Source organism: Miniopterus natalensis, chromosome 4 (assembly GCF_054644295.1).
Source record: "Miniopterus natalensis isolate mMinNat1 chromosome 4, mMinNat1.hap1, whole genome shotgun sequence".
NCBI lineage: Eukaryota > Metazoa > Chordata > Mammalia > Chiroptera > Miniopteridae > Miniopterus > Miniopterus natalensis.
In genome coordinates this window covers 66,503,520-66,510,383 of record NC_142084.1, presented here as the reverse complement: position 1 = coordinate 66,510,383, position 6,864 = coordinate 66,503,520, and the positions used below count along the sequence as shown (strand labels likewise).

Sequence of the window (6,864 nt, the reverse complement as noted above, 5' to 3'; positions counted from 1 at the left end):
AAACACAGATTGCTGGGCCCATCCCCAGTTTCAGCACGTATAGAAATTGCATTTCCAAGAACTTCTCAGGTAATGCTGATTACTGCTGGCTGGGCAGGCTGCATAATTTTCAGGCTCCAGTGCAAAATAAAAATGGGGGGGCCCCTTGTTCAAAAATTTCAAGACAGTGACAACAGAGCTTAAACCAAGTGCAGGGTCCTCTGCAAGGGCTCTGGTGGCAAGCCCATGAATCCAACTCTGGTTGCTGGCCTGGGGACAGTGTTCTGAGTACCATAGATTCAGATTTCCTACTTAATTACCCTGGGACTACCTCCAAGTGGGGATAATAATTATAATAAGTAAGTTGCCCCCGGCCCTCCAGAACTTACAAGGGATTTCTGGATCTCCAGATGACCCAACAGAATATCACTGAGGTGGAGTTTCTTCCAAGAATTCACATGAATGTTGAGGACAAATTGGCCTTCAAGAATCTCAGGGAGACAAGACACATTCTTTAAAAAGAGACAAGGTATCTTTCTTCATGCCTGGCAGGGGTGATTGTGTTAATAGGGGACAGGTGTTCTTTTATAGTTTTGTTCTCACCCTAGGGGCCTTATCTCCAAAGCTCCTCATTAGCCAAATTGCTCTCTCTTCATGCCAATCCTGCAGCAGAAGGAAGGGAACTGCTGGCTTGCCAATCACCTGCGAGAGGAGAAGCAGGTGCCCTTTGCTCTCTCCCGCCTCTGTTCTGCTCTAGAGTTAAAGCTCACAGCCTGGGGCTGACCAGGATGCCCAACGGCAAAGACAGTGCCCTTCACCAAGTACCACTCCCTTTTCCAGAGGCAGTTTCCCAGACGTCGGTCATCCCTGACTGTCTTCATGGTTGTTGCCAATACTCTCATTGACTTGAAAGTTGACTCTGTTGGTTTACATTTTAATTCAGTCCAATCCTGAGCAAAGTTTGTGTGTGTGTGTGTGTGTGTGTGTGCGCGTTGTTGATATCCAGTTGACCCTTGAACAACACGGGGGTTAGGGTCCCTGATCCTCTACACAGTGGAAAAATCCACATATAACTTTTGACTCCCCCAAAACTTAACTACTGTTGACTGGAAGCCTTACCAGTAACATACAAGTTTATTAACACATATTTTGTATGCTACATGTATTATAAATTGTATTCTTACGATGAAGTAAGCTATAGAAAAGAAAATGTTATTAAGAAAATCATAAGGTGCCGGGGGGGGGGGGGGGAGTGGAGGAAGGTGTAGGGGGATAAATGATGATGGGCAGAGACTTGACTTGCGGTGGTGAACACACAATACAGTGTACAGATGATGTGTTGTAAAATTGTATATCTGAAACCTGTATAATTTTGTTAAGCAGTGTCACCCCAATACATTCAATAAAAAGGAAAAAAAGGAAGCCATAAGGAAAACACAATTACATATATTTATGTATTTATTTTTAAAAATTGGGTATAAGTGGAACCGCACAATTCAAATCTATGTTGTTCAAGGGTCAACTCTATTTTTAAATACACATTAAAATATGGAGTATTTAAAATACTCTCTGCATCCCATTTTGAAAATACTAATGACTGCATTGCTACGGCTTCTAGATTTTTGCTTCAGGTGCACCTGCCAGGTAGCCTCCTCTGACACTCACCCTAGGGGAGGGTTCTTGGTTTGGGGCTTTCTCATGGGTGCTCTAGTCACTGATGGCCCTCCCCTACGGCTATACTGAGGTCCAGGACTTTGGCAATTATCTGATGAAAGGGCACTTCACCCTCTAAACTACAACTCCAAGAGAGCAAGGACTTAGTTTTTGCTCACCATGGCTTAACACAGTGTCAAACCCAAATAGGAGCTGATTAAATATTACTAGTATGAATCAATAAATTGTTTCAACCTCTGAGTTAGGTGCTATTATTATACCCATGATGGAGATGAAGAAACCAATGACTAGAGGCAATGGTTTAGTGGGAAGTCAGTAAAAGTTATGATTTGTAGCACTGACCTCTTTCTGTGGTGTAAATTCTTTCACACAGTCCATTTCAAGCTACCAATGGGCAGTCACTGAAGGCAGAGTTGGGGAGAGGTTGCAAGATCAGCTCTGCAGAACAGACTTCAGTTTACCACCTAAAGGAATTCTGTATTCTTCAAACTCCCCAAGCTGAGCCATGCCTTAAGGCCTTTGTACCAGCATTTCTCTCTTGAAGCTTCTCCCTAATCTTCCCATAGTTGGCTCTACGGGAAGTAATTCAGGTCATCAAATTTAACAAAACAAAAAAAACCACCACTTCAGACACTAGTAAAGAAAGACTTTACTAAGGGGGACTGTTGCAATGGGAAGATGTGCGAAGCGTAGGCCAGAACAGGGAAGGGCAAAGCTTAAATATTCAGAGGCAGATGGCTGGAGAAAGAGGAAGTGGAGTGCTAAAAACTGTTACATTGGCGGTTGTGTGCATTGAAACTTAACAAACTGTGCTAAATATTGCAATAACAGGAAAGATAAAGCCAGAAACATTTGTTCTGAGGCACATGGGGGGGGGGGGGGGGAGATCTGGGCCTGAGCAAACAGGTTACGGTGCTGGAAGATCACATAGAATTCAGGGCCTTGCTGTCTTAGTCAACCAGCCTGAGTTCCTTTAAGCACTAAATTTCATCAGCCTTATCCAGTTCTCAGCTGGAATGAGAACTGAAAGAATGACAGGGTTTGACTGCCCCCAATCATTCATTATGCCATCGCCATTTACTTTTCTTCCAGCATTTGCCATCTGTTCAAGCTTTCTTACTTATTTGAATGTTCTATATAATATATTTTTTCTTTTACATGTCTTTCTTTAAAATATGTTTTTATTGATTTTAGAGAGAGAGGAAAGGAGAGGGAGAGGGAGAGAGAAACATCGATCAGCTGCCTCCCTTACCTACTCTGACCTGGGATTGAACTGGAGAACTTTCAGTGTGAGGTACAATGCCCAACCAGCTGAGCCACACCAGCAAGGTATTTAGAATAGTGCATGGTATACAGTAGGTACTCAATAAATATTTATTTATTCAATGAATGAAAAATAATTACCCTGCAAAAAGATGTAACGTTTAGACTTTCATAGGCAGTGAATGACTCTATTGAAATTTCTAAATACCTGTATCTTTCTGGATATTTAGGAAATATCAAATAAGTAGAATTTGGATTAACAGGGCATATTCTTTAGTTTGTCAATAATCCTGTATAAAGTTCACTGCATAAATCTAATCAAGGAAATAGGGTTTGTCTTTTAATCTTTAGTTCTTTCCTTATGTCACTAGATAAAAGTCAGTGACCTTGCACATTTCCCCAGACAAAAAGCACCCTGTAGCTCAGAAGTGTGTAAACATCAACCCAGCCAACACTTACCTCTCTGAACTATGGATTTCTGTGCCTTTGGTGAGTAATGAATAGAAGTTGTGGCAGGTTTCCCAATGTCCTTCGCTTTGTAAAAGAGTTTTTAACCTGCAGAAAATTTGCTCTTGACTGTGGGCATTGTCAATACAAGAAACATTTAAAGCTATAAAGAATTTTTATGAGTTTATTTGAGGCAAAATATTGACAATTGCTGGGAAGCAAAATCTTAATGGACTGAGAAAATGTTCTAGAGAATGACTGTTTTGAATTTTATTTTATATATTATAATCAAAAGAGAAGACATAAATGGGTTATATGAACTCCATTGGTGATAGATTAGGGAGGCAGGAGAGAGCAAAGCAGGGAAACCTCTGGGACTGGATGAAAAGTAAAATGATAGACACATACTTCTTTTCCATAGGTGGGTACAGGATAGTTAACAGTCAACGATTAACTCAATAACAATGAGGGGGTTTGTGGTCTCCGCTCTGGTGTGATACTTGTGCTTTGAGGGGTCCAGAAAAAGGAAATTACATTCCAAAGGTATGTTATTGTAGATGCAAAAAACAATAGGTAGGCTCAATTAATGTGAAAATTGACCTTTTTCAGGGAATAGTCTAGCCTAGGACATGACTATCCACCATAAACTGCTTTTAGTTAAAAAGTTTTAATTTCAGATCAGCCTTTGTGGTTATTTTAGGTCTCTTGAGTTTGTAAGGCCACCATGCAGACCTTCCCTGAGCTTGTCCTGTTAGCATGTGGCCCATTTTCTCCCACAGCATCAGGTTGGGCTTTGAAGTATCTTGCGAAATAAAAATTTTCAGTTATTCATGTTGGGCAAGTTTTGTTCATGGGGTATCAGGATGGGCAATTTATTACCTTTTAATCATGACTTCTATCAAGGTCAGCTTTGTTCTTTTCAAGTGAGCTCCCCTAAAATTACAACCCCCATGCTTGAATGTCAAGAGATTCTTTAAAAAAGTGATGTAAACTTCATTTAAATGTTACCCCAAATTAAAGTTAAATTGACCCTATGAAATGAGTTTTGACCTAGTGTTGTGTTAATGAAATAAATATTTACTTCCTCCTAAACCAGATAAAACATAATGGGGGCAAATTAGGTATCCACTTTGGCTTTATAATACATATAGTTTTAAAATATGTTTTTTAGTGATGTTTTTAGAGAGAGAGGAAGGGAGAGGGGGAGGGAGCGAAACATCAATCAGTTGCCACCTGCACATCCCCTCTTGGGGACTGAGCCCGCAACCCGGGCATGTGCCCTGACTGGGAACCAAGCTGGCAAGTCTCGGTGCACCGGGCGACATCGACCAATGAGCCGCACAGGCCAGGGCTCCACTTTGGTTTTACATCCAGGGGATTTGGTTACAAAAGAGTATTCTCTTACAGAATTCAAAGCGTCATTTACCTAAATAGAATTCACCTTAGTTAAAAACTCACAAATAAGGTTCATTGTTTGTTTATTTATTTTTATTTACTTATTTTTAATTCTCACCCAAGGATGTTTTTTCCCGTTGCTTTTCAGAGAGAGTGGAAGGGAGAGAGAGACATCAGTGTGACAGACACATCGATTGGCTGCCGTCTCTACAAGATGGTCAGTGAAATCTGACGGGGAGCCTTGGTGCCAACAGCCTCTTTCCAGAGATCTGGGTGAGACAGTTGTGCGTCTCAGGGATGGATCAAAGGTGGCCTTGGCGAAGTTGCCCAGGGTGGCAGTGCAGCCGCTGGCCGAGGTCTAGCGGTCATCCATACTGGCCATCAGCAGCAGCTTCTTGGGCACAGGAGCTGAGACGATGCCAGTGCCCCTGGGGACCGGGATGAGGCCACCAGCACAGAGCCACAGCGGCCAGTCACCTTGCAAGGCACGGTGTGGGGCTTGCCAAGCGCATCCCCCCAGTAGCCTCGCAGCACAGGGACAACAGAGATGGCCGGGAGGCTGGCGCCACGGATGGCAGTGGCTACCTCCTTCGAGCACCCAACACCCAGGCCAGCAGGTCCAACTGCAGTCCCCGGTGGCCACAAATGCCTTGAACCGGGCCCTCTGTCCAGCGCGTGTCTGCTTTTGCTCGGGCATAATCTTCAAAACCTCGTCCTCGAGGGCTGCCCCCGGGAAAAAGTCACGGGTCTCAGATTCCCCGGTGGGCAAGGAGGAGAGAGAGGTCTCCTCCAGGGCCTTGATCTTCATGTCCTGGCCAGGCGGCCCAGCCTGGGGACAGGGATCCACTCCATGTCCTCAGCCTTGTGTCCTCAAGATCCTCGGCCCTGGCCCGGGATGCGGCTGCCAACCCCTCGGTGGAAGCCACTGCGGCCTCCGATCCCAGGGCCTCCAGTCCCTGGGCCTCCGGTCCCAGGGCCTCCGGTCCCAGGGCCTCCGGTCCCAGGGCACAGGCGCCCTCCGCCGATTAGTGTCTCCTCGGAAAAGAAACATGCGGTACCACTTTTGATTTTGAATTGTTTGATTTTTAAAAACTTTTATTGAACTACTCTTACACTTACAGAAGAATTGAAATAATGATACCCAGAGTTCCTGTATATTCCTCAGTTTCCCAATGTTAACGCAGCCCACTGGCCAATGGATTCCTGTGCAGAGTGCTTTCTGGTGATCCCTTAAGAGTGTTGGTGTCTATTTTCCAGGCAACCTCTGAAAGCCCGGCCAAATAACTGGCAAGCTGGTTTCTTTGCCACCCCTTTCCTACACTGGTACCAGCCGCGTTCATGAAGGGACTTGAATTAAGAAAAGAGAACATTTTCTTCGAGTGACTCTGTGGAGATGATCCCACGATACGCTCTGGGCACCTCCGAGACTCTCTGCCGGTGGGGACACACACCCTGGTTCTCTAATCCTTTCATGATAATCCCAGAGGAAGCTGGGAACTGGTCTAAGGAGAGGCCCACCGGTTCCCTGAAGGTCAGGCCCAAGAATTCAAGCGTGAGGTTCCTGGAGGTAAGAGGAAACATGTGGGGAGAGAGTGGATATATACCTGTCTTCTCAGGGTCAGGAAGTCAGGCACCCAGGAGTTCTCGCCTCTGAGCTTGCTCCTGAAGGATATGGACCGCCTTGGGGGAGAAATGGCAGCACACATGGCTAACGAGGAGCTTTGGGAGTTGAGCCCCCAAGGCCGCAGAGACTGCGAATCATCTACCTGTGACCGCTCTACTCAGGAGCCTATTTCAGATCAAAAACCGGCACACCCGAGTCTCCTGAGGTGATCCTTCTTTCTCAGAAGCCCAGTTACCTTAGTTGGTCCACCTGCCCTTCCTGCGGACAGATTTCCCATCTCCACACCTGAGTGTCCGCAGGAAAGGAGAATTACTCGTTGCTGGCTCCAAGGTAATCTGAGGTGCCCAGTGAGACACTGGGAGGGACTGGACAGCTGTTTTCAACCAGCCTATCAGGAGGACATCCAAGAGGTAAGAGAAAGTGCAGTAGGATTAAGTTATAAGTGAAATTTGCCCGGCCGGGCGTGGCTCAGCGGTTGAGCG

General features: G+C 45.1%; 1 pseudogene; it reads right to left on the bottom strand.

Moving 5' to 3' along the window:
- Nucleotides 1-1,159: 1,159 nt before the first annotated feature.
- Nucleotides 1,160-6,464, bottom strand: LOC148093333 (small ribosomal subunit protein uS5-like; annotated as a pseudogene).
- Between the last annotated feature and the right edge of the window lie 400 nt (nt 6,465-6,864).